The 20,227-nt window shown below is 41.8% G+C and overlaps 1 protein-coding gene across 2 annotated transcripts in view; it reads right to left on the reverse strand.

Moving 5' to 3' along the window:
• AIFM3 (AIF family member 3) overlaps positions 1-19,220 on the reverse strand; it is a 161,994-nt gene extending 142,774 nt beyond the window's left edge. For both annotated transcript variants that reach the window (XM_073557963.1, XM_073557952.1), the window contains exon 1: positions 18,869-19,220. The gene's annotated coding sequence lies outside the window, so the exon portion shown is untranslated. The remainder of the gene's footprint in view (positions 1-18,868) is intronic.
• Between the last annotated feature and the right edge of the window lie 1,007 nt (positions 19,221-20,227).

Here is a 20,227-nt window from a genome sequence, read left to right on the forward strand (position 1 = left end):
GACTACTATATTTATTTATAATAAGAAACTACCGTATATACTCGAGTATAAGCCAAGATTTTCAGCACGTTTTCTAAGGCTGAAAGTGCCCCTCTTAGCTTATACTTGAGTCATAGACCAGGGGGTTGGTGGGAGAGGGGGAGCGCAGCTGTCAGATCATACTCACCCCCTCCTGGCGCAATCTCATTACTTTAATGAGCAGTACCACGTGACCGTTGAACACTGGAAGGAGATGCCGGCATCAGAGAAGCAGGGACTGCAGAGATGCGCCAGGAGGGGGTGAGAATGACAGAGGGAGCATATGCGATATTCACTTGTCCCCATTTCACCGCCGCGCGCCGCTCTGTCCTCCGCGTCCTCTGGCTGTGACGTTCAGGTTAGAGGGTGCGATGACGTAGTTAATGCACACCCTCTGCCTGAACAGTCAATGCAGAGACGCGGAAGACAGAGCGACGTGCGGTGGTGGAACGGGGACAGGTGAATAACGCAGGTGCCGGGGCCCTGAGCCAGCGGTGACACCGGCACCTGGCTCACATAGCATGCCGGTGTCCCCGCCTGCTCAGGACATTGGCACCTGGCCCCCAGCGACAAGAGGTGAGTATGTTTTTTTTTATTCGCAGCAGCAGCATATGGGGCATATTCTACGGAGCATCTTATGGGGCCATCAACCTTTATGGAGCAGCATATGGGGCATATTCTATGGAGCATCTTGTGGGGCCATAACCTTTATGGAGCAGCATATGTGGCATATTCTATGGAGCATCTTATGGGGTCATAACCTTTATGGAGCATCATATGTGGCATATTCTATGGAGCATTTTATGGGGCCATAACCTTTATGGAGCAGCATATGGGGCATATTCTATGGAGCATCTTATGGGGCCATCCAGATATATGGAGCAGCTTATGAGGCACATTCTATAGAGCATCTTATAGGGCCATAACCTTTATGCATTATATGGAGCATATTATGGGGCCATCAAAATTTATGGAGCAGCATATGGGGCATATATATCTATGGAGCATCGTATGGGGTCATTAAACTTTATGGAGCAGCATATGGGGCATATTATTCTATGGAGCATCTTACGGGGCCATTATTAACCTTTATGCAGCATTTTATGGGGCATATTTTGTATGGAGCATCTTATGGGGCCCATCATGAACTGTATGGAGCATTACATGGGGCTCCTGATTCAATATGTATATTCAAAAACATTTAACCTACTGATGTCTCAATTAATTTTACTTTTATTGGTATGTTTTTATTTTTTAAATTTTCCAGTACCTGCTGCATTTCCCACCCTAGGCTTATACTCGAGTCAATAAGTTTTCTCAGTTTTTTGTGGCAAAATTATGGGCCTCGGCTCATACTCGAGTATATATGGTACATGTGAAATTAAATAACTCATTAATACAAACTGACAAGATCTCCATATCTGAACCATAAACTGGGGGTTATGCCAATCTAGGTAAAGGGTCCTCCTGATACACCTAAACACTACTGGATACTAGGGTAATATTTTTAGAAACCTATGGATATTCTTGCAAACCTAAGCACAAAATTAAATATGTAGCAGGTTTACTTGCCTGTGTACAGCTTTACTAGCCATTTATGACCTCATATAACCTCTTAAACACTGGTTTAAAAAGTTATGAATTAGTGAGAAAGTTTTACACAATATATTTACCTCTCATCCAAAGTATCCCATGAGCCAGTATTTCTGCTGGTGTTTTCTGTGAAGCTGGCTTTTGATGCATACAGTATATCACAGGCAGGAGCCAGTTTATATATTTAGCCAATAAAATTGCAGCAGGACTGTGGATACACAAGGATTAGTGAGGGTTCTCGTCCTCTGGCCCAGCTGTCTTTAGGAAGACCACATGGACCTGGGCTCATCCCACTGAATGCCGCAATCCTTTCCCATGGGCAGAATGCAACTCAGACAACACAGGGTGAGGGTAAAAGAGTGTAGCAATAATTTATTGAACCACCAACAGACAATAACATATAGAATAGTCCCAGCAAAAATACAAGATTGTCTTTTGTCTCTCCCTTCCTCTAGTTCACCCGAATTAGAGAAGCTGAGACTTTGGGGTATCCAGGGCCTACTACCCAACTAGTAGCACCACACTTTTGTTGTGCACCCACAGAATGGAGGTAGTGGCATGCTTAGGAAGCTGACCAAGTGCAGTGTGGTATGTGGCCAGGTGATCTCATTGTACCAACTTGGATTCTCCAAACATGTTTAAGGGTTCAGTGATGGTCAATGGCATAGATCTGTAATCCTCTAGCTAGGTCCCTTAAGTTGGCATCCTGTAGAATGTCTCAAATCTGTATTCCTTGTGTTGGCGCCATGGTGCACTGGCTGCTGTTCTGAGTCTCTCTGTAGAAGGATAAAGGTCCCTTTTTGTACCCATAACTGTCCTTCAGGCCATTATCCACTGGTTAGGGGGACAGTGGAATGAGGTCAACTCTCATTGTTTGAGAATTTAAGCAATCCACATAGTTTGTCCTTCTCTGTAGATCAACAAGCTACATAGACTTATACAATGAGTAATCAACATATTAGCAAACATCAATTGTTCACTGACCCTGCGTCCCTGTCCTCCAAGGATAGCAGCACAATAAATTCTAGGATTTAACAGGTAAACAGCAGCCATTCAACAATTCACAAACTTCAATTCAGTCTACAACAAGAGTCAGTGTTCAGACTCATATGAACAACAGTCTATGTCTCCTAACTTACTGAAAAATACATCTGACCTAATTAAGAATAAATGCTGTGTCATCATAGGGACATTAGCTGCTTCTCTGCATTCAGGTGCAGACAAATTTCTATGTTGTTGTTTTTCCAGCAAAAAATTCACATAATTATCGCTGTATGATCAATTGACAGCCAACAGGCCAGTGGGAGATCTTATGTGAATACAGATGCATACAGACTCAACACGATCTGTGAATAGATTCACCCTTCTCTAGCTGTAAGGCCATTAACAAACAATTTGAAGTCCTTCATTCTACAGTGAGAAAGATTATTCACTAGTTGAAAACATTCAAGACAGATGACAATGTTCCCAAGAGTGAATGTCTCAGGAAATTCACCTCATAGTCAGATTCTATAATGTTTAGAGAAATTGCAAACAAAACAAGAGCTACAGCTAAGTCTGTAAATGTGTCAATTAGCATATTAAATATTCAAGTTCTTGACAGGACAATTAGAAAGAAACAGAACAAGTATGGCTTGTTTGTATATGTTACTAGAGAAATCTTCTTTCTAAAAAGATCATGGCAGCTTGGCAAAGGTTTGCAAAGTTGAATCTGGACAACCACAAGAACTCTGGAAGAATGTCCTTTGGTCAAATGACACCAAAATAAAGATGTATGGTTATATAGACCTGTGCCACATTTGGCAAAAAAAAAATGCAAATAAAGCATATCAGCACATACACCTTATACCAACTGTCAAGCATGGTGGTTATGGGGTAATAAAGAAAACACACTTGCAGGAAGACTTCAAAACATTCAAACAAGCAATTCTCACATTCAAGTCGGCTCTTACCTCTGCTAAACAAGAATACTTCTCAACCCTCATATCTACTTTATCCCATAACTTCAAAGAGTTATTCAACACTTTAAACTCCCTCCTGCATCCACAGTTATTACCCGAAACCTCTCTCATTTCTGCAAAAGAATTTGCAGCACTTTTCAAAAATAAGATCGACCAAATAAGACAAGTCTTTAGTGTTCAACCACTAGAACCCCTCCATATAGCACACCAATGCCCTTCCCCCATAACCTTCCTTCTTACCATCACTGAAGAAAAGCTTACTCATCTTCTCTCCAAATCACAACTCACCACTTGTTGTCTTGACCTTATCCCATCCCATCTCTTTCTCAATCTCAATCTCACCACCCTGTTTATCCCAGTCCTAGCCCATCTCTTCAACCTATTATTAACCTCTGATGACTTTTCTTCTTTCAAACATGCAGCAGTCGAAGCTATCATGAAGAAACCATCCTTTTACCCAACCTCTACATCCAGCTATTGCCCCATATTGCTACACTCGTTCGCTTTTAAACTCCTCGAACAGCATGTCTACATTTAGGTTTCTTCTCACCTGTACGCTAACTCACTCTTTGACAACCTACAATCTGGTTGCTATCCCCATCACTCCACTAAAACTGCCCTAACTGAAATTACTAAACACTTACCACCAAAGCTGACCAACAATTCTCTATACACCTGCTTTTAGACATGTCATTCGCCTGTGCTACAGTTAACCACTCCCACCTATTACAGATATTCTCTCGGCATCAAAGATTTTGCCCTTTCCTGGATCTCCTCATACGGCACTAAATGCACGTTTAACATCTCCCATTCCCACACTACTTCCTCATCTCGCCCTCTCTCTGTTGGTGTCCCTCAAGGCTCGGTCCTGGGACCCATTTTCAATCTATACCTTTGGCCTAGGACAAAACATAAAGTTGCATGGTTTTTCCCATATCATCCATATGTTGATTATACTCAAATCTACATCTCTGGCTCAGACATGACCTCTCGCCTGTCCAGAATCTCAGAGTGCCTATCATCCACATCCATCTTCTTCTCATTAAGCTTCGTAAAACTTAATGTGGTCAAAACCGTACTAATCATCTTTCCTCCATCTCACTTAACATCCCTACCAGATCTATCACTATAACAATACTCTTTTCCCTAAGTCTGAAGTTCACTGCCATGGTGTAACCTTTGACTCTGCCCTGTCTTTTAAACCACACATCCAAGCCCTCACCACCTCCAGCTGCCTCCAACTCAAAAATATTTCAAGAATTTGTTGCCTTTCTAAACACTTAATCTACTAAAATGTTAGTGTGTGTCCTCATCATCTCCCGCCTCAACTACTGCAATATCTTCCTCTGTGCTTCCCAGCTAACACCCTCGCCCATCTCCAGTCTATGCTTAACTCTGCTGTAAGATTGTTCTCTCCCCTCGCTACTCATCCTCCTGTCCGCTCTGCAAATGTCATTACTGGATCCCAATTTCACATTGGATAAAGTAAAAACTAACAATAACCTACAAGTCCGCCCATATTCTATTTCTTCAATACATCTCTGAACTAATTTCCTGATATCTTCCCACATGTAATTTCCATTCCTCACAAGACCTCTTTCTCTCCTCCATCCTTGAACGTTCCTCACCCAATCGCCTTCAAAAAATTCTCCCGATTATCCCCCATCCTTTGGAATCCTGTTCCCCAATACATCTGTTTGTCTATAACATTCAGAACCTTCAGATTGAACTTGAACCCATCTCTTCAAGAAAGCTTACAGTCTGCAATGACCATGCTGCTACCTCACCACCATCGGACCTGCTGCAATCCCCTAACCTACTGTGTCCTTCCCCATTACCCCGTAGACTGTAAGCCCGTGAGGGCAGGGTCCCCCTCTGTAAGAGTCTGTCAATGTTATTTTGTTCATTATAATTGTATATTTGTATTTTGTAGGTAAACCCTTTTCCATGTACAACACCATTGAATCAATGGTGCTCCGAAAATAAATATTAATTTGGGCTTGTTTTGCAGTCACAAGAAATGGGAACATTGCAGTCATTGACCCCACCATGCACACCTGTATTGGTAAGCCAAATCATTCTAATGTCAAATGTGAGGCCATCTATTGAAAAGCTTAAACTGGGTCATGCAACAGGGCTAGAATTATTATTATTATTATTATACATTTATATACAGTTGTGGCCAAAAGTATTGACACCCCTGTAATTCTGTCAGATAATACTCAGTTTCTTCCTGAAAATGATTGCAAACACAAATTCTTTGGTATTATCTTCATTTAATTTGTCTTAAATGAAAAAGCACAAAAGAGAATGAAGCAAAAAGCAAAACATTGATCATTTCACACAAAACTCCAAAAATGGGCCAGACAAAAGTATTGGCACCCTCAGCCTAATACCTGGTTGCACAACCTTTAGCCAAAATAACTGCGACCAACCGCTTCCGGTAACCATCAATGAGTTTCTTACAATGCTCTGCTGGAATTTTAGACCATTCTTCTTTGGCAAACTGCTCCAGGTCCCTGATATTAGAAGGGTGCCTTCTCCAAACTGCCATTTTTAGATCTCTCCACAGGTGTTCTATGGGATTCAGGTCTGGACTCATTGCTGGCCACCTTAGAAGTCTCCAGTGCTTTCTCTCAAACCATTTTCTAGTGCTTTTTGAAGTGTGTTTTGGGTCATTGTACTGCTGGAAGACCCATGACCTCTGAGGGAGACCCAGCTTTCTCACACTGGGCCCTACATTATGCTGCAAAATTTGTTGGTAGTCTTCTGACTTCATATGCCATGCACACGGTCAAGCAGTCCAGTGCCAGAGGCAGCAAAGCAACCCCAAAACATTAGGGAACCTCCGCCATGTTTGACTGTAGGGACCATGTTCTTTTCTTTTTTTCTTCTGTAAACTCTATGTTGATGCCTTTGCCCAAAAAGCTCTACTTTTGTCTCATCTGACCAGAGAACATTATTCCAAAACGTTTTAGGCTTTTTCAGGTAAGTTTTGGCAAACTCCAGCCTGGCTTTTTTATGTCTCGGGGTAAGAAGTGGGGTCTTCCTGGGTCTCCTACCATACAGTCCCTTTTCATTCAGACGCCGGCGGATAGTACGGGTTGACAATGTTGTACCCTCGGACTGCAGGGCAGCTTGAACTTGCTTGGATGTTAGTCGAGGTTCTTTATCCAACATCCGCACAATCTTGGGTTGAAATCTCTTGTCAATTTTCCTTTTCCGCCCACATCTAGGGAGGTTAGCCACAGTGCCATGGGCTTTAAACTTCTTGATGACACTGCGCACGGTAGACACAGGAACATTCAGGTCTTTGGAGATGGACTTGTAGCCTTGAGATTGCTCATGCTCCCTCACAATTTGGTTTCTCAAGTCCTCAGACAGTTCTTTGGTCTTCTTTCTTTTCTCCATGCTCAATGTGGTACACACAAGGACACAGGACAGAGGTTGAGTCAACTTTAATCCATGTCAACTGGCTGCAAGTGTGATTTAGTTATTGCCAACACCTGTTAGGTGCTGTTAATTACACAAATTAGAGAAGCATCACATGATTTTTCGAACAGTGCCAATACTTTTGTCCACCCTCTTTTTTATGTTTGGTGTGGAATTATATCCAATTTGGCTTTAGGACAATTCTTTTTGTGTTTTTTCATTTAAGACAAATTAAATGAAGATAATAGTGCCAAAGAATTTGTGTTTGCAATCATTTTCAGGAAGAAAATGAGTATTATCTGACAGAATTGCAGGGGTTTCAATACTTTTGGCCACAACTGTAGCGCCATTTAGTCCATGGCGCTTTACAGGGAAAAGGGGAAATATAGACAAGTACAATAAACATGTGCAAGACAAGGGACACACGAGTACAGAAGGAGAGAGGACCCTGCCCGCGAGGGCTCAGAGTCTACAGGGATGGGTGAGGATACACTAGGAGAGGGTAGAGCTGGTTAGTGGGGTGGTTCAGTAGACCGAGGATCATTGCAGGCTGTAGGCTTGTCGGAACAGGTGGGTCTTCAGGTTCTTCTTGAAGGTTTCTGTTGTTGGTGAGAGTCTGATGTGTTGTGGCAGAGAGTTCCAGAGTATGGGGAAGCACGGGAGAAGTCATATATGCAGTTGTGGGAAGAAGAGATGAGGGGGCAGTAGAGAAGGAGATCTTGAGAGGATCGAAGGTTGTGTGCGGGTTGGTACCGGGAGACCATGTCACAGATGAATGGGGGAGACAGGTTGTGGATGACTTTGCATGTCATGGTTAGGGTTTTGAACTGGAGCCTCCGGACAATAGGAAGCCAGTGAAGGGCCTTGCATAGGGGGGAGGCAGGGGAATAGCAGGGAGACAGGTGGATTAGTCGGGCACCAGAGTGTAGGATAGACTGGAGTGGTGCCAGAGTGCTGGAGGGGAGGCCAGAGAGTAGGAGATTGCAGTAGTCGAGGCGGGAGATGATAAGGGCGTGCACTAGTGTTTTTGTGGTTTCATAGTTGAGGAATGTGCAGATCCGGGAAATATTTTTGAGTTTGAGGTGGCAGGAGGAGGCAAGGGCTTAGATATGGGGTTTGAAAGAGAGGGCAGAGTCGAGGATCACCCCAAGGCACCGAGCGTGCGGGACCGGGAAATGCCAATCACATCATCAAATCTACATCAGAAAACAATCAATGGGCTGCAATAGCCAAGTCAAAGTTCAGATATCAAGAAATGATGCTGTGGGACTTTAAGGGCCCCGTTACATGCTCAATGTCCCAGCGATCCCACCAACAATCCGATGTAGATGGGATCGCTGGGACATAGTTAGACAGACTCACCAGCGATCAGGACCAGCAAGCAAGCTGGTATCCAAGGTAAACAGCGGGTATCTAAGAGCTGCGTGGCTTAGATACCCGCTGTTTACCTTGGATACCAGCATGCACGCTGGTTTCCAGGGTAAACAGCAGGTATCTAAGAGGCGCACGGCTCTTAGATACCCACTGTTTAGCTTGGATACCAGCTCCCAGCGTCGCTGATCGTTGGTCTCTCGCTGTCACACGCAGCGGGGGGGGCGGTCACTGATGCGTGTCACACACAGTGATATTGCTGGCGAGATCGCTGTGGCATCACAAAATCAGCGATCTCTCTAGCAATCTCGCTGTGAGTGACGGGGCCTTAAGAGAACTGCCCATAAACTAAAGCTCACAAACAAAACAATTTAAAGGAAACCTGTCACCCTCCCACAGCATTTTTCAGTTAAAGAGCCACCTTCAGCAGCACTAAGGCTGCATTCTGTGTAGGTGGCTCTTCTTTTTCTGACCCCTAGTAACGCTGAAATATCATCTTTTATAAATAGCTCCTCATACCTGCAATGTGTCCCATAGGTATGTTGTGTCCCCCTGTATCAGCCGCCTACCATCCATCATGCCTGTCCTGTGTCTCGGCACTGCCCACCATCCGTCCATCATGATGCCCCTGATGCTCCTGTTTTGAATGCCGGCGCATGCGCTGTGACAAGAGTTCTCGGGCATGTGCAGTGCGCGCTGCCCGAGAACCGACATCATGCTATTGCACCTGCGTGTTGTGGAGGCCCCAGATCCCGCCCCCCATTGTGTTATGATGTATTCACACTACGGGGCTGGGGCCTCTGCAACACGCAGGCGCAATAGCGTGATGTCGGTTCTCGGGCAGCACGCACTGCACATTCTGACAGGGAATAAACTTCCGTCATTTTAATCAGCAAGGGGACTCAGACACTTTCCAATCTAGTGGGTAGCTGATAATTTTATTTTTCTGGAATATTTCTTAAAATTCCATTGTAGAGTTAAATAAACCACTCTGCAATGATTTAAAACTAGTTTGCAGTGCTTAAAGGCACTTCAAATTTGCTACAATGTAAAGAAGAATTTCCTGTTCTACCAAATACTTAAGTGATTATTGAACAAGATCTTCTGGTCTCTCTTCGTATGAAGTGTTTTTTAAGCAAAATTCAGGATTTTCAAAGAAAGAAAAAACAGCTAAGATGTTGCAGCCAAAAATTATTCATTTTATTAATTAAATTGTTAAGCAATACCAAATGTTTGCAATTTTTTTAAATTTTCATCTGGCTGAAAAATATACCCACAGATACTGTTGTTACTGGCTCTTGTTTTCTGTAAGAAGCGAAAACAGGATTACAAACTGTGAAGCTATTGATTTGAATTATAACATGCATGGTAGTATGCTATATATTTTTTTATCAATCTGAAAACGTTCTATGACTGTTTCTGAAAAGGTGGCTATTTATTAATATTGTACTGTGCAAAAGTTGTAGGCAGATATGGAAAAAATGCAAGTAATAATGTTTTTTTTTTGTTTTTTTTTAATGGAAGTATTTATTTCTATCAATTAACCAAATGCAAAAGTGAATGAACAATAGAGTAAATTTATATTAAACCAATATTTGGTGTGACCACCCTTTATCTTCAAAACAGCATGAAAGCATAAATTCTTCTTGGTACTTGTACTTGCTCACAGTTTTTGAAGGAACTCAGCAGGAAGTTTGTTCCAACCATCTTGCAGGACTAACCACAGATCTCCAGTAGACTTGTGCATTGCCTTCTTATTCTTTATGTAATCCCAGACAGGCTCAATGATGTTTAGATCAGGGGTCTGTGGGGTCATATAATCACTTCTAGAACACCTTGTTCTTCTTTTACGCTGAAAATAGTTGTTAATGACATTGGGTGTATGTTTGGGGTTGTTGTGTTGCTGCAGAATAAATTTGGAACCAATTAGATACATCCCTGATGGTATTGTATGATGTATAAGTAAAGCAATGAGGGCACCAATAAATGGGCAACATTTATTGAGGATGGTAGGTGAAGTGGTGGACTAGGAAAAGTTATTGCAACAGCATGTTTACCTCCCTTTTTGAGATCTGAACTGATGGCACTACCGGACATGTCCTGAATTGGCAGCAACAAGAAGGACCCAACTACACCCATCTACTGTTCAAAAGATTGGCCAGAAGATGTCTCCATGGAAGAACTGTTTCAAAAAAACCTTACCTTCAACAAGGAAACAAGGCCAAGTGACTCAACTAGGTACAAAACATAAGAACTGGGGTAAAGAAAAATGTGTGCAGGTGCTCTTTATTGATGAGTCAAAATGTGAACTATTTGGTTGTTGTGACAGAAGGCAGTTTGTTAGAGAGAAATACAATGAGCATCTGCAAGTAACAATGAAACATGGTGGAGGTCCCTTGAAATTTTGAGGATGCATTTTGGAAAATAGAGTTGTGATTTGTTCATCATTAATGGTGGCCTCAATGCTGAGAAATACAGGTAGATACATATCCATCATGCAGTACCAGCAGTAAGAGGCATCTGAATCACTCCACATTTATTTTGCAGCACGACAATGACCCCAAACTTACTGACAATGTCATGAAGAAATATCTTTTGCCTAAAAAATAACAAGGAGTCCTGGAAGTGATGATATAACCCCCTCACAGTATACCTAGAAAAATTGATGCTGTTTTGAAGGCAAAGGGTGGTCAGAAAAAATTTTGATTTGACCATTTTGTTCATTCACTTTGTAAGTTTATAAAAATAGACTATTAACATTTCTATTTTCTAAAAAATTCTTATGTTCCAGCATTTTTCCACCCAAGCATAAAACATTTGCACAGTACTGTATATTGTTGTTAATTGGTGCCTTTGTAGGGGCTCAAGGGAATTAACAGAGAATTAATTATTGGATATATCTACTTAGAGCAGATTCTGTCGCAGAATTATAATAAAAAAATGTATACTGACATGACTGCATAATGGTGCCAGCCTGTTCAACCATCACTCACTTCACTCACCGGAGTGAGTTCTGGGGGAAAAGCTTGGCATCATTATGCAATCAGGGCAGTACATATCTTTGGGCTCAATGTTATTGTATGAACTATTTGTAAACTATTATTATTTTGTGTATCATCGAGTTTGTGCCATAGTTAATATAGTGAATATAGCCTTTATTTTAGTTAATATTTATTCTATTATCATATTGTCTTATTTCATTCCAATTCTTGTTTTAGCCACTTGTGGTTTCTTTGAAATATTGTACAATTCTATGTACATCACTGTTATATTTTCATTTTCCTTCTTATTGCTTTGGTTGAACTGTCAAACTGTAACTCTTCAAAATTGATTTTATGTAGTAACTGATTGTTATATATTTGCAGTGTTGGTTACTTTCTGTTCCTCTGCATGATTTTATATGATGCCTTGTGTGATTTCATTATATTTGTGTCCTTTTTTCTATTATAAAATAATTTTTATTTTTTAATCATGTGAATATTCATTGACATTGCTATTTGCATTTATTTGCATTTTTTTATTGTTGCAGAATTGTCTGTGAATGTCCTATTTATCTCAATGGAAACTATTTTTTTTTTCATTTCATTTCAATCAATGTGTATGGCGCCAAAAATAAACCTACTCAGATGTAGAGAACTGATTTTCACATTTCAGATATTTCTGCAACAAATCTGTCATATGTTGAATGTGACATTTGATAAAATTGGAAAGCTACAATGTTATAAATGGACAGCACACAGATTACACACAGATGGCATCCATGTGCTGTCCATGCTTGTGAGGGCGCCTTAGACTTGTATGGGTGCTTCTGATCCATGACTTGGGTCAAAAATGAACATATCTTCATGATTTTTTTGAATAAACACAGTCCGCAAAAAAAAAAACACAGACTTGTGAACAATTCCATTGACTATTAGGCTATGTGCCCAGCCCGAGTTTTTGACAGCAAAGTGGATGGGATTTATGGAAGTCTCCTGCCTAATGTGTATTTTTTTTTTTTGCTCAGGTTAAACTGACCAGTGGTGCATGTTTCAAATCCACAATTTGTCAATTTTCTCTTGTCAGTATGTTGAGTTTTATGTGCAGATTTTTCCCTTAGACTTATATTAGATACGAAACATCCGTAAGTGAAAACGCACGTTTATAGTCCATTTCCGGAGCAAAAACTTATCAAAAACACATGTAATCTGCACATGACTGTATCAATAAAGTTTCGTCAAGGCCAAATACCAGGAAGTATCAAAAACAAAGCAGCTTTATTTAAAAAATGACATGTCAACAAAAGGCAAGAAATGCATCCTCAAAACTGCAATAAAAATGCATGTTAAAAAAACGCACTGAAAAATGCAATATAAAGGCAAGTAACCTAATTTACTTAATAGGTGCATAAATGGTGACGAAAATCTGCAACATCAAAAACTCACCAAAAAACTTATTGTGGGAACGTAGCCTAAGGAGAATGTTTACTAATGAAAAATTGGTGTCTGAAGTAGCCCTAGCTGTCAGTCACACAGCATAGCCTGCTATAAAATATTTACTGCCATATTTCTAAATAAACAGAAATAGGAGCCGAACTTCTAAGCAATGCTATGGATTAGTGATTATGTTTATGGGAACCCAAAAAATAAAAAAAAAAAAGCAGCACGCTCCGTTTACCGTATCATAAAAAGCCCAAGTCCTTTATTTTAGAAAAGTATACATGGACAAGGTTTATGATGGCAGGACAAGTGCAGGCACGCAGACAAGAGACAGGACTACGGCCGTTTCACGTTTAGCACACTTCCATGGGTCATCTGGACCCGTGGAAGCATGTTAAACGCGAAAAGGCCATAGTCCTCCTCTCCTGTCCTGCACCTTCACACACAGTGTCCCAAGCCAGCAGGCTCGGATCTTGTCAGGCGACATGCTCTAGGTCCCCTGGATCCTATCTGGCTGCCTTTTCAGCGAATGTATTGGATGTGGCTGCAGCACATGCAGATACTGCAACCTCTGGTTAGCTAGCTGAGTCCCTAGTTTCTCCACTAGTGTGGGGCTGGTCCCCTAACTGCGACCTGGTCCCTCCACCCGACTATGACCAGAGTGGATGCAGGCCCCATGGGTGGATTACTCACTACCCGTGCCCCTAGGACCCCTTCTTCCTCTCTTCCACTGAAGCTATCTTTCTGTCTTTTGTCCTTCTTTTCTCTCTTTCCACTGCATGTTGGTCCAGGGCTGAGCTCCTCACTGCTCAGGCCCCCAGCACCAACTGCTGACTTACTCTCTCACTGTCACTTCCTACAGCTCTCCCCACTACTTTCTCCACCCACACCCTCTACCTAGCTCCTCCCGAGCTCTGAAAGGTCTGGTGTTTGGTACAAGTGTGTGAGTTCTGTGTGGTGCTCCCTCCTTACCTGAGAGTGGAATACCACACCTCTGGATGAGGTGCAGTACCTCTGTGGTGACTAAACTCTCAGGGGTGCCACACATGCAGCAGAAATTGGCCAGTAATTTTTTTTTTAATACTTGCAGCACATGAATTTCTGGCTTGGATTTTCCCTATTAAAATCACTGGGGATGAAGACTATACTCACCTCTCGAGCTACAGCGACACGTGATCACTGCAGTCAACGACAGGTGATAATATTCTATGTCTGTCCAGGAAATAACTGAGAGAATCCAAGATGGCAGAGGTGACTATAAAAGTCTGAAATGCCGCAAAGGTGAAAAAAGATATGAGCTCACCAGTTCAATTTAGAGTTCACATGCAAAATAGGGGGCGACTGGGTTAGGGAAAAGAAGTTTCAGAGGTTCATTTCATTTTGAGAGAGAACTACTCCATACAGGGGTGTACAAAGAAATCATGGGCCCTTTAACATAAATCCTAATTGGGCCCCCCAACAAAAATAAAATATTTGTCATGGTCACAGAGGAGCATATCTCCCAACTTTGCAGCCTTTACAATGTCATTTTGTTCCTATTGAAGCCCCTTAGTGTTCCCACGCAGTAAAATATCCCATTCATGGCACTTATAAAGTATGATCAGGGCCGTCATCAGGGCATTACTGCCCTTACTGTATGGGGACCGGTGAGCTGCAGTACAGAGGGGGGCCCGCAAGCCGGGGCCCCGCTCTTGTGCTTCTGGTCACTGGGCCCCATCGTGCACTAAAGTTCTCTGTGCTGCAGGTAACATGTCATTGCTGGGGCCCAGGAGCTTTTTCAGAGCTGTGCACAGCCGTCTAACCTTGACGGCTGCGCAGCTCCCGCTCCTTCCATCTTCTCTGTACTTCCAGTCAGGTGACAGAGCATACGCAGAGACATGTACCGGACGCTAGGAGCAGATATGCTCCTGCAGGGGATCATCAGGGCCGTAAGTATAAAAAATATCTTTGTTTTCTTTATAAAATGAGTTAAATGGGAAGTGGGAAGGAGAAGGAGGGGGACTGCAAATGATGAAGTGTGACTGAGGGGGAACTGCACATGATGAAGTGGGGGTGAGGGGGACTGCAAATGATGAAGTGGGGAGGTGAGGGGGACTGCACATGATGAAGTGGGGGTAAGGGGGACTGCACATTTTGAGGTTAGGGGAGTAAATGAGTAAATGATGTATTGAATGTGGGGGAGAGCAGCTGATATGAATAGAGAATGGGAGAGAAAGACATGATAATGATTTAGGGTGAAAGGGGCATGTAAATATAATGAATCAGGGTTAGGGTTATAGCGGGAGGTACATAGTGGAGTACGTTGAGGATGCAGTGACTGGTAATGAATTGAGGGTAAGAGTACAGGTGCTAATTTATACATTAGGTTGAGAAAGTGGCTATGTATAGTTAGTAGGTGCACAGTGGTGGATTATAATTTATATTTGGAATAGTAGGCTGCATAATAACAAATTATATATTAATGGTGGGTGCTAGTCTGCATTCAAATGTGTAATGTAGAAGAAAGGGAAAAAGTGGGGAATATGCTCTGGAAGCCGTGCTCTAGATAACTATTATTTTTGAGTAGAGACAAGTCCTGGCTGGATTAAGTGATGGCAGTCTGGAAGGACTTCAGCTAGAGACGTCACTAGTGAGTCAGTGTGTTACACTGACACTATACACTGTATACTATATACTGAGCTTCTGTGTATAATGTCACTGGTGATCACTGTATTACCTGTACACTGACACTATATACAGATCTCCTGTGTATAACGTCACCAGTGATCACTGTATTCTGCACCCTGACACTATATACAGAACTCCTGATTCTATGATTCTATGATTCTAATGTCACTGGTGATCACTGTATTACCTGTACACTAGCACTATATACAGATCTCCTGTGTATAATGTCACTGGTGATCACTGTATTATCTGTACACTGACACTATATACAGATGTTCTGTGTATAATGTCACTGATGACCACTGTATTACCTGAACACTGACACTATATACAAAGCTCCTGTGCATAATGTCACTGATGATCACTGTATTTCCTGTACACTGACACTAAATACAGAGCTCCTGTATATAATGGCTCTTGGTATTGTGGTTTTTTATTATTAATGATCAGTATTGTAGTATTTGGTCACTATGTGGTGGTAATATGTGATCTGGTCATGGTGTGGCTGTATTACTCCCTTGTATGTGGTAGTATTTGGTCACTATGTGGTGGTAATATGTGGCCTGGTCTTGGTGTGGCTGTATTACTCCCTTGTACCCTTGTATGTGGTAGTATTTGGTCACTATGTGGTGGTAATATATGGTCTAGTCATGGTGTGACAGTATTTGTTCCATTGTGGCATTAATGGTCATTTAAAAAAATGTATGTGACTCATTCCGTTTAAAGAAAAATACATGAAAATATACCTAAAGAGAGTATTGAATATTTTATTAAATATTTAATACGTTACAGTAGAGTAGGGCCGGCCAAAAGAGTCTACCTTGTAGTTTTGCAGATTAAAAATTCTTTTGGCCAGAAAAAAAGCTGCTGGCTATGTATGTGATCTGGTGTTTGAAGGGAACTGTTAGTATATCATTGGAGAGGACATGGTGGAGAATTTGAGTTTTTCCAAGAGTGAGTGGTGGGATTGTGGAAGGTTTGAAGGGTGGAGGCGAAGCCAGGGTGGAGCCTGGGCGGAGTCTCAAGGGGGCTCAAAAATTTTGCCAGTATGGATCCCCAAAATTCCTAGTGGAGTATGATGCCAACAAAAGTTCCCCCCAAACACAGTATGATACCCCCACAGTGAATTCCTCCATAGTATCTTCCACACGCACAGTATGATAACTTTACAGTAACCCTGCTCAAAGTATGATACCCTTACAGTGAGCCCACCACAGTATGATGACCCCCACAATTCCCCACACACAGTATAATGGCCCCCATATAGTCCTTCCATAAAGTAAGAGGCCCACCACAGCCCTGCACACAATATATAGGCCCCCCACAGCCCTCCATACAGTTTGATGGCCCTCCATATAGTATGGTGACCCTCCGTACAGCATAATGGCCCTCCATACAGTATAATAGCCCTCACACCCCTCCACAGAGCATGATGCACCCCACGCAACCCTCTACATTGTATGATACACCACACTCAACCCTACACACTTTAAAATGTATATACAGTATAATGGCACCCATTAGCCCACCAAACAATATAATGCCCGCCACTTAGCCCTCCAAGCAGTAAAATGTCCACCCACACAACTTTTCACACAGTATGATGTACCCACACAATTCTCCATACTGTATAGTGACCTGCACATAGTATAATGTCCCTCACTAGCATTCCAAACAGTATAATGGCCCCCACATGGCTCTCAAAATAATATAATGGCCGCTGCATTTATGAATCTTCTGCAGGCAACTTCCGCTCCAGTGACAGCCGGTGTGCATGATAATAAGGTGCTCTCCCCACTTCCTACCTGCATAGTCATCACTAAGAACCATTTGTACATGACTCTGTAAGGAGGAAGTGGGGAGAGCACCTTTTCGGCATGCACATTGAAGGTCACAGTGAATCGCCGGTGCCTGCGTATAAGATCCCTGACTACAGCGCCCATAGAAGAGAGCATGAGACATGGCTTTCTGAGTGAGTGCAGGGAGCAGGATTCTAGGGCTGTATCTGAGATGCTTGGGAGGGAGGTAGTATTAAAATGAAGACAGGAGGCAGGGATTTCTTCCAGGCACTGCACGCCCCGGAGCCTGCAAGAAATCATTAGCATACATACAGAATATAACATTTCTCCACAACAAGACCATTAATATGAGGCATACAGGTAGGACTAGTGTAACATTTCTATTACCTGTATGCCCATATTAATAGGTCATATATGTCCCGGGGGTCAGCAGATTCTCCTGAACAATAACTTTTTTGGTTATTTTCCAGATTTAAAACTTTAGAGGGTAAAAGGTTTTATAGTAAATGTTTCCAAAGATATAAATCTATGGATCTATCTTGAACTTTTTCCTGAAATAATACTTTTTAGTAAATATTGAGGATTATTCATAAAATGGAAGGGGGGAGGGAAGTGGGGTCACTATAAGGAAAACAAAATATCAATAATAATACCATTCATGAACAAAATATAGTAAAGCAAATGCAATGTTTCAAAATAATTTTGTGTTTGTTATTTGCAAAGTGATATAAATAGCCAAAGTCTGAGCGAGGTTCTTATAAATGACGACTCTCTTGGCATTCAGGAACTGAACATAATATCGTTTTACTTAATTGAATGTAATAAAAAGTGATCTCACTGAAATTCTCAGGATGGCCATCATCGGGACAGTTTTGTTTCGCTATGTATGGTTTATTATTATGGAATGTCGATCTTTAAAAAGGACAGAGATTTTAATTATGAAAGGAAGTTCTCCATTTGGCTGCCGCAAATTTTGCTTTTTTTTTTACATTACCGCATATGGATTTTTTCTCTATGATATTGTTGTACTATTTATTAGCACTAAAAGACAAACATGAATACATTCAAAACCTGCTCCGAGCAATCGGAATGCATTGTATAGATATTGCAATTATCATCAGTCAGTTGGATTGTTATTGATTGTGATTACATCCATAGTCACCTTATCTCAGCTGTGCTGTATTTGGTGTTTATTCCAACTTGACAATCTGTAATCCATTCCCTGCTGTGCTAAATGATGCATAATAAAATATTTTATTTGGAGCTTTTAGTATGGCAGTCAGCACTGATGTACTACCTACACACTGACATAGACATAAGGAATGAATATGTTCCCTACACCAGATTTTACATGCTGGTATTAAAAGCACACACATTGGACATTGAATAGATTTGTTCCTCTGCATAATGTCAGATCTGAAAACCTATTGGATCTCACTCCCACTGTATGCAGCAAAGCCCAGAGATACCTATGCACCTGCATTCTGCCAAACTCCAAAGCTGCATTGCAATGGAAAGTGTGCAGTTCTGTACATACATCAGTCTGCAGCATTGCTGTCCCTTCTGCTACCTACAACTTAACTGAGATGATCAATCAGAAGCCACTTACCTTAGAAGACAGAGTCATATGTTAAAGTTACAACTTCCCCTGATTTCTTTAAAACATACAGAGCCTGGTATAACCAAGGAAGAAATATATTCGCTTTGTATCCATTTAGAGGGGTTGAAATGATGATGATGATGATGGTGGTGATGATGATGATTGGTGGAGGAGGATATGTATTTTTTGGAGGGGGCTAGCTGGAGAGAATAGACAGAACTGGCAGTCCTGGGTTTGCAGCAGAGAACACAGGCAGCACCCTACAGCTGCATGCAGTATTGATGAAGTAAGTCAGGATGCAAGCACAGCAAGAATTGTCCAACACTCTGCCCCCTCCCACACAGTTTATCCCATAGCCTGAGCCAGCCCTACTGCCAAGGGAAGAAATCCCTGAAGCAATATACCTAGTCTCACTCTCCAGAGGGAATGTCTATGACATTTAACCTGAAGGGTTGATAAATGATTACCCATGTTACCTGAAGGTGTATCAGGTCAGATTAGTGTCAACATTAGATACATGTAATGTAGCCAGACTACTGACAGAAGGAGTCTCCAATATACCACATTCCTTGTGTAGTTACATTGTATTTTTTCATATGATGAGTTTAAACATTAGTTATTATTTCATCAGTCCTATACAAAGAGGATAGGAGCACAATATGTGAAATCTCTGCATGTCATTCAGCTCGGCATTTCTCCAGAGTTTTCTCTGGATGCTTGCACTTTCAGCCCTCCATCCCAGATGCTGCTAATCACAGCTTGGCAGCTGATCTAGCAGTCTAAGGGTGTGTGCACACGCACGCTGCGGATTTTGCAAAATCTGCAGGTAAATCCGCAGGTCAAAAGACCTGCGGTTTATCTGCAGATTGGCCTGCAGTTTGCGCCTGCGGTTTCACACCTCTACAATGGAGTAGGTGTAAAACCGCTGCGGATTCCGCACAAAGAAGTCACATACTGCGGTTTTTAATTTCCATAGAATATAAAAGGTACTGTACACCGCAGCAAAAACTGCTGCGGATCCGCAGCAGAATCCGCAGGGAGTGCACACACCCTAATAGTTTCAGTAGCTGCCGACATGTGATTGGTGGCGCCTGGGAGGGAGGTGTGAAAGCAGTCCTCCCTGGATAAGACTCAGAAAAAAAACAATGATCAGATGCACTACAAGCAGAGATTTCACATATTTCCCTTCAAAAACAAAAACAGATATTTCTCTACAGTAGAACAACACACAACAAAATGAAAAAAAAAAAAGTCAGAATTAGGGTGCTGGATGGTTTTTAGAAGTTGTTTTTTTTATTTTGCAAGTGACAGGTCGTTAAACAGAGAGCCCCTTTTTTGACAATAAGCCTCTACGATCTTCATATTTAA

This window comes from Dendrobates tinctorius, unplaced genomic scaffold, assembly GCF_039654945.1.
Source record: "Dendrobates tinctorius isolate UK_male_01 unplaced genomic scaffold, ASM3965494v1 ptg000003l, whole genome shotgun sequence".
Classification (NCBI taxonomy): Eukaryota; Metazoa; Chordata; class Amphibia; order Anura; family Dendrobatidae; genus Dendrobates; species Dendrobates tinctorius.